Here is a 7,431-nt window from a genome sequence, read left to right as displayed (position 1 = left end):
GCCTCGTTTGTGTCCAGTTATGTGTTTGTCCCCCTGCCTGTGTCTCGCCACAGGACGTGTTTTGTGTCTCCCCCTGCCTGTGTCTCGCCACAGGACGTGTTTTGTGTCTCCCCCTGCCTGTGTCTCGCCACAGGACGTGTTTTGTGTCTCCTCCTGCCTGTGTCTCGCCACAGGACGTGTGTTTGTTCCCCTGTCTGTGTCTTGCCAGAGAGCCCCTGTTAGCACAAAGTTAAGTATCGTTTAAGTTTGTTTGTTTCTTTGTTTGTATCTTTATTTATATTTTGTTTAATTATTATTAAAAAGACTCTTTTTTGGTTACACCACCCCTCTGCCTCTATGCCTGCTCCTTTCCGCCCACGGCGTTCAACACCTGCCAATACACCCAGATCGTGACAGAATGCTCGACCCACCAAGGCATAGCAGAGGGGGCTGGGACTAAAGCGGCAGCCTCACGTGGAGGCCACAGCTGCAGCACCCTTCAGCCTCACGTGGAGGCCACGGCTGCAGCACCCTTCAGGCCTCACGTGGAGGCCACGGCTGCAGCACCCTTCAGGCCTCACGTGGAGGCCACGGCTGCAGCACCCTTCAGGCCTCACGTGGAGGCCACGGCTGCAGCACCCTTCAGGCCTCACGTGGAGGCCACGGCTGCAGCACCCTTCAGGCCTCACGTGGAGGCCACGGCTGCAGCACCCTTCAGGCCTCACGTGGAGGCCACGGCTGCAGCACCCTTCAGGCCTCACGGGGCGGTCCCGGCTGCAGCGTCGGCGAGCGCCTCACGGGGCGGTCCCGGCTGCAGCGTCGGCGAGCGCCTCACGGGGCGGTCCCGGCTGCAGCGTCGGCGAGCGCCTCACGGGGCGGTCCCGGCTGCAGCGTCGGCGAGCGCCTCACGGGGCGGTCCCGGCTGCAGCGTCGGCGAGCGCCTCACGGGGCGGTCCCGGCTGCAGCGTCGGCGAGCGCCTCACGGGGCGGTCCCGGCTGCAGCGTCGGCGAGCGCCTCACGGGGCGGTCCCGGCTGCAGCGTCGGCGAGCGCCTCACGGGGCGGTCCCGGCTGCAGCGTCGGCGAGCGCCTCACGGGGCGGTCCCGGCTGCAGCGTCGGCGAGCGCCTCACGGGGCGGTCCCGGCTGCAGCGTCGGCGAGCGCCTCACGGGGCGGTCCCGGCTGTAGCGTCGGCGAGCGCCTCACGGGGAGGTCCCGGCTGCAGCGTCGTCGAGCGCCTCACGGGGTCCCAGCAACACCAGCAGGCCTCATGTGGAGGCCCCCACCTTCGTCCAGTAGCCCTTATTCAAGGCTCACCGCCTTTGGAGCGACACCCCAGCACAGCGTCCAGCACCCGGCTTCGATGTCGGGCACCCACCGCTGCACGGCGGAGGAAAAGCCAGTACTGCATCGGCCGCCCGGATTGGGGGACAACACAGCACTGTCTTCAGGGGCTCTACTTCTCAGAGCAATACAGTGCTGCCCCCTCCGCCCGGCCTACAACAGCGATCCGGTGCTGCCTCCGCCACACAGTTGACTACGGGAGCTAGCCCGTCGGGGTCGGGTAAGGGGACACCAGGGAAGTGCCTTGGGACCACCAATAGCGCTCCGGAGGAGCGTTTTAAGGGGGGGAGGAACTGTAAGGGTCCTCCACTAGAGGTCACTGTTTTTATTTTGTAGTTTTTGTTGGCCGACTCAGTTTCCCAGCAGGCACCTCGGTCAGGTGATGCAGTGCACACCTGAACCGAGGTAGCCATCAATCAATCTATAAATAGCTGTTTAGACTGGGAAACTGGGTCGAGCATTTTTGGTAATACCACTGTCAGTTATGTGGGCATTTTGGTTTGTTTTGTTATCTGTTTAATTTGTACTTTGATTTTAGTTGTGTTGACTTGGGCTCTCTTATTGGCAATGTCTCTGTGTATGTTTTGTGTGTCTGTGTTTGTGGAGCTGATTCAGTCCTGTCCTCCTGTGTTCTTGTGGTTAGCTAGAGCAGGTAAGCAGTTAGGTGTGTGTGTGGCTAGGAGCATGATTAGCTAAATGCTATGTTGAGTTTATAGTACAGTTACAGTACTAGCATGCTTCTAGCCATAGCCCCTCTGTGTCTCTAGCTGTCCTGTGTTTCCTACCTCCCTAGTTGCCCAGTGAGCCTAGCCTTTGAGTGTCCCCTAGCCTAGCCTTTGAGTGTCCCCTAGCCTAGCCTTTGAGTGTCCCCTAGCCTAGCCTTTGAGTGTCCCCTAGCCTAGCCACTGGGTATCCCTTGTCCTGTGTTTCCTCTCCCCCTATTGTCCCAGTGCGCCTAGTTTTAGAGTGCTGTCCCTCCTGGCTGGGGAGTAACGACTAGCTTGTGAGTGCCGCCTCGCTTAGTCTTGGAGGGCTGCCTCGCCTAGCCACTGGGTATCCTTTGTCTGTGTTTCTGTGCCCCTATTCCCTAGTGTGTTTAAGCTATTAGGTAAGTATAGCTTAGTGCATGTTGGGGCTAAAGACATGCTTAGCTAGGTGTATGTGTAGCTGACTGCCATGGTTAAGCTTAGCTTAACCATGTTTAGCTAAAAGCCATGCCTAGCTGATTGCCATGTCTTTAGCCCTTGTCCCGTCCCTCTCTTGTCTCTAGTCTTTACGTGTCTCCCGTTCTTCTCTAGTGTCTCCCGTTCTTCTCTAGTGTCTCCCGTTCTTCTCTAGTGTCCAGTTTCAGCTCCACGCCTCGTTTGTGTCCAGTTATGTGTTTGTCCCCCTGCCTGTGTCTCGCCACAGGACGTGTTTTGTGTCTCCTCCTGCCTGTGTCTCGCCACAGGACGTGTGTTTGTTCCCCTGTCTGTGTCTTGCCAGAGAGCCCCTGTTAGCACAAAGTTAAGTATGGTTTGAGTTTGTTTGTTCCTTTGTATCTTTATTTATACTTTGTTTACTCATTATTAAAAAGACTCTTTTTTTGGTTACACCACCCCTCTGCCTCTATGCCTGCTCCTTCCGCCCACGGCGTTCAACACCTGCCACAACACCCCATTCATGACAGAAATCAGGAAGGGGGCAAATAGTTTTTCACACCACTGTATATATATAGACGTGTATATGTGTGTATATTCTGTATGTGTATATGTGTATACTTATACTCACTTTTTTTTTTTTTTAATAACACTTGCACAATATTTATACTACTGTATTATCCATATGTATATTTATTCTTATAATTGTACACCACTATTGCTTGTGTAGCTTGCACATAAGAATTTCACTCACGTGTACTGTACCAGTGTACCAATAACGTAATGTGACAATAAAAGCGACTTGACTCGACTTGACTTGAAAACCCGACTCCTGACTGGCCTAAAACACCAGGTGACAATTATTATAATAATGACTTAGATTATAACACAGAGATAAAATTTATTTTATCCTATTTAAATTCTCAGAAAGTTATAAAGCATGTAAATAGTTTAAGCATGATGCACTTTTTTCATGCCTTAGTATTTTTATGTCTTCTGTATACATTAGATTATTAGGTACAGAGACAATGTCTAATGAATTTACCTAATATACAGCATTACTATTTAGAATTAAGTGCAGTCTTGAAATTTGTAAAAGTGTCCCAGCGGGCACAACACATGTAATCCACATGGATTTCTGGTGGATATTTGGTGAAGTGGTGGATCCACCAATTTTCACCTGATATCCACGTTGATTCCACGTGGTTTTAGGCACGTGGAAAACCTGTTCTAAATTAATGTGGAATCCACATGGAGTTTTAGTTCTACATTATTCTTCGTGCATTTCCACGTGGATATCACGTGGAAAATATTTTCGTACCACCTATTGATGGTTGCTTGATCTAATTTTGAATGCATATTTTGTATGTTTTTACATAAATGTGACAATCATTAATTAAAATTAAACACACTCTAAAATAAAATGACGCATATGACGCATATGACGCGTCCAATGTGTTCTAAAGTTGAACACATGAGCCAAAATGTGTTCTAAAATGGCATTTTCAAAATGTGTTACTGATCGCCTAAATGCCACACCTGACTACAACGTACACTGGATTTGCAAACTAAAAAGAAGTTTAGAACACCGATGTGCTATCAGAGGCGACACATAGGCGTCGCTGCGCAGAGTGACTTTGCAGTCTAGCGAGTGGTACTGAGCATGCGCAGTGATCAGCCTTTCCTGGATCCCGTTTTTTTAAGTGGAAGCGCGAAACATTTATAGCTAATAAAAAGAAATTAGAAACTTCGAAATTTGTTTAAATTTGTGGTCTGTTGAAGTTACAAAGTACCCGTGGCAATCGTGTTTCATACAGAGAACATTTGTGTGTGATGTTACAGGGTGAGCACTGAGGTAAGCAGTAATATTCTAGTATGTTCTGTGGCAGTTAGTGTAGGTTCTAACCGACGCGGTTAGCTTGATTGTGAATCTATGTATGTAGCTAACGTAGGCTTCGAAGCATAACAGGCAATTGCAAACGTTAATTTGTCAAAAATCATAAAAACAGGCTAGTATTTGATGAACAGGTATAATTTGTCATAAATGCAGCACCATCACCATGTATAATATATTATATGCACTGAGGAGTTCTGACAGTGAACACTAACATTTACTTGCAGAATATGTTCCATTGAATTTCTAAGAATGGGAGAAGGAACTTTTCAGTGTAACTTATGTGGTTACTCTACCCATTTATTTCTTTGAAGATAAATAGATAAGTTTGTTTTCTTTTAGATTCCTTACCAATTCACTTATGTTTCAACTAAACATGAAGGGATCACGAGGGGATAAAACATCATTTGACAGCGCTGTGCAAATTAATAACTGGTAAGTAATTGAATAGTGCCTTGTGGTCGTGTCTTTTTTTTATATTAAAACAATGATTGTATTGATAAATTGCAGTCCATGCATCTAAATTATACTAAACATTTTTGTCCTTTGACAGACAGTGTAGTAAAGGCGCATGATGTTACAGAAGCCTTTGCCCTCAGCACCATTGCCAATCAGTTACGAACTGCACCTAAGAGGAAAGAAAGGCTGGATGCAGTGTCATTTATTAAGTGTTAAGTTAATGTTTTTAAAATTTTGTTTCTTTTGCTGTTTGAGACAGTTTTCTATCTTCTCTTAGATGTTTTGTTGGTTTAATTAGTCTTTTAGTATTCACATTTTTATGGTATTTTAGTATTATGCACTACACCCAGTTTTTATGTGCATTTTGTATTGTTTGTTTTGAAATATGAATAAATTATTGGTTATTACAACTTTTATGTAATTTGTGTCTGCTTTACACTTGATGTTGTAGACATTTTAAACTTTGCAGAATTTACGTTGAACACAACACGTATTTTCCATGGGCTTATATCCATGTCTTTTCCAAGTGGTAAAAAACACGTGGATTCCATGTGTCAAATCCACATGGAATTGGACTTGCCTTTTACGCCTAAATTACCCGGCTTTTCCACGTGGTGAAAACACGTCTTCTTTACGTGGTTTCCACGAGTTTGTGCCCACTGGGGTAATATTAAAATATATTTATTAAATGTAAAAAGTTGTCATAGAATGACAAAAGGGGGATATTGTAATGGAAAAAAAATCTATTTAAATAATGTATTTATTAACTGATCTTTATGGTACTGTAGTTGTGCCACATAGACTATAAAAGCTTTAAACCAGTCTGATGAAACATTGAAAGACAAAGTCGAGAAACAAATTATAGTTGCTATTGAATAACTGTATGAGACTCTGATCCTTCTGCAGAAGTTATAATAAAACCTTTATTACTTCTGTTCTAACCCAGTGTATGAATTACTTGTATTTATGCTGTTTTCAGCAGTTCCACCACACCACCCCTGCACAAAATTTACTGTACATCATCTGTACATGATCTTCAGAAAGCAATTGAGCATGCATGGATTGAATAAGCAACACCAGAGTATGTACCAAATTATTTTAAATATTTTAGAATGTCAATAAATGTCAGTAAATAAAATTTTTGTCTTAATCATTTTGGCCACCAATTTATTCCTCTACATTTTACATTACAAAAGTATCTGGCGATGAACATGATGGGTCTGCTTGAGTCTGCAGTGACTGTTGACATGCACTCACTTGTGAGAGAGTCAGTTAAAGTAAATGGTGAGGGTGTATACATCGCTTGAGTTATTAAGTGACAAGAAAACTTGTTCCTCAACCTGAACCTCAATAGGTAAAATAACCCAGTGAGATTATTTATAGATTATGAGTTTTAGTTAATGTAATCTGATTTCACTACAGTGTGGTCTCACCCTGTGGCCAGAACAGATTTGAACAGTCTTGCTTTGTATGCCTTCCTGTTGGTCTTTTAGAAAGTACCATAAGTACATTATCATATTCATTAATCTTCTGATGAATTGATCTTAAATAAACATCATCATCATCCAAAACAACATTACTATTATTATTATTATTATTTTATTATTATTATTATTTTTACTATTATTATTACAAAACATCTTAGCTCCATTTGTATTTATATCTATGCAACTGTATATAAAAACAAGAGCTTAGCTTTTGCAGGCTTTTACAGGCTAACATTATACATAATACTAGGTTTTGTTTTGAGTGTCACCATGATTGTCACTTTTTTCAACACAAATTAAAGCTGGAACATTAAAGTATTTTTCATACACTGAAAAACACATTACTCATATCTTTATTTATTTTTTTAAGTGTTTTTTTTTGTTAATTGTCCAGTGTGAACTACAGAAGACCCCCTGGAAGAATTAAAATAATTTAGTTTAACATCACTTTATTAATCTTATGCTAACATGTGACTTATTCGTCTGTATTTAATTAAACCAAGCAGTATGAAATGTCATTTGTTAGAAATGTTGTTTTTCAAGTTGCCTTGGTTAATTAACGAACAGCCAAGCTGTGATTGGCTTTTAGGCCTGTTTGACATACAGTAATGGGGTTGGCATACGTTTGAAAAACACAGTGGTATGTCTTTAAGTTAAAAAGCCCACTTACCTGTTCTTTATTTTACACTCTAACACTGGCACAGGAACGAGAACACTGCGCACCTGCTACCCAAGGAAACAAGTGAGTGATTTCCTTATTTTATCCCTAGTGAGATCATAAAAAATACACACCCTATACATACACCATATAGATAGATATACACAGTATATGTATGTTTAATAACAGTTGACTTATTGACTTATTTTCAACCAGGACAATGGACTGGATGTTTAAACTGGCTATTTTATGTCTAACTGGTAAGTGTTATTTATTTAAAAGAAATTTCCCTAAGAGTTTAAATTCTACCTCAGTTTCTGGAGTCATTAACATTATTCTGTTCCAATATAACACTTTCAATCAATAAATCATCTGCCTTCTCGAAGCATAACGAAGTAAGATTGTGTGCGAATTACTCATGTGAATTGTGTGTGAATCTACACAGATACAGTAGCCTCTATTATTTAATATA

At 43.1% G+C, this 7,431-nt stretch overlaps 1 long non-coding RNA gene across 1 annotated transcript; it reads left to right on the top strand.

Moving 5' to 3' along the window:
• The first annotated feature begins 4,047 nt into the window (after positions 1–4,047).
• Positions 4,048–5,016, top strand: LOC128508361 (uncharacterized). Its single transcript, XR_008355902.1, has 3 exons — positions 4,048–4,316; positions 4,698–4,790; positions 4,909–5,016. It is a non-coding gene; the product is annotated as an uncharacterized LOC128508361 (long non-coding RNA).
• Positions 5,017–7,431: the final 2,415 nt, after the last annotated feature.

This window comes from Clarias gariepinus, chromosome 20, assembly GCF_024256425.1.
Source record: "Clarias gariepinus isolate MV-2021 ecotype Netherlands chromosome 20, CGAR_prim_01v2, whole genome shotgun sequence".
In the NCBI taxonomy this organism is placed as follows: Eukaryota; Metazoa; Chordata; class Actinopteri; order Siluriformes; family Clariidae; genus Clarias; species Clarias gariepinus.
Note: the sequence above shows the minus strand (reverse complement) of the source record. Positions and strands in the feature narration are given on the sequence as shown.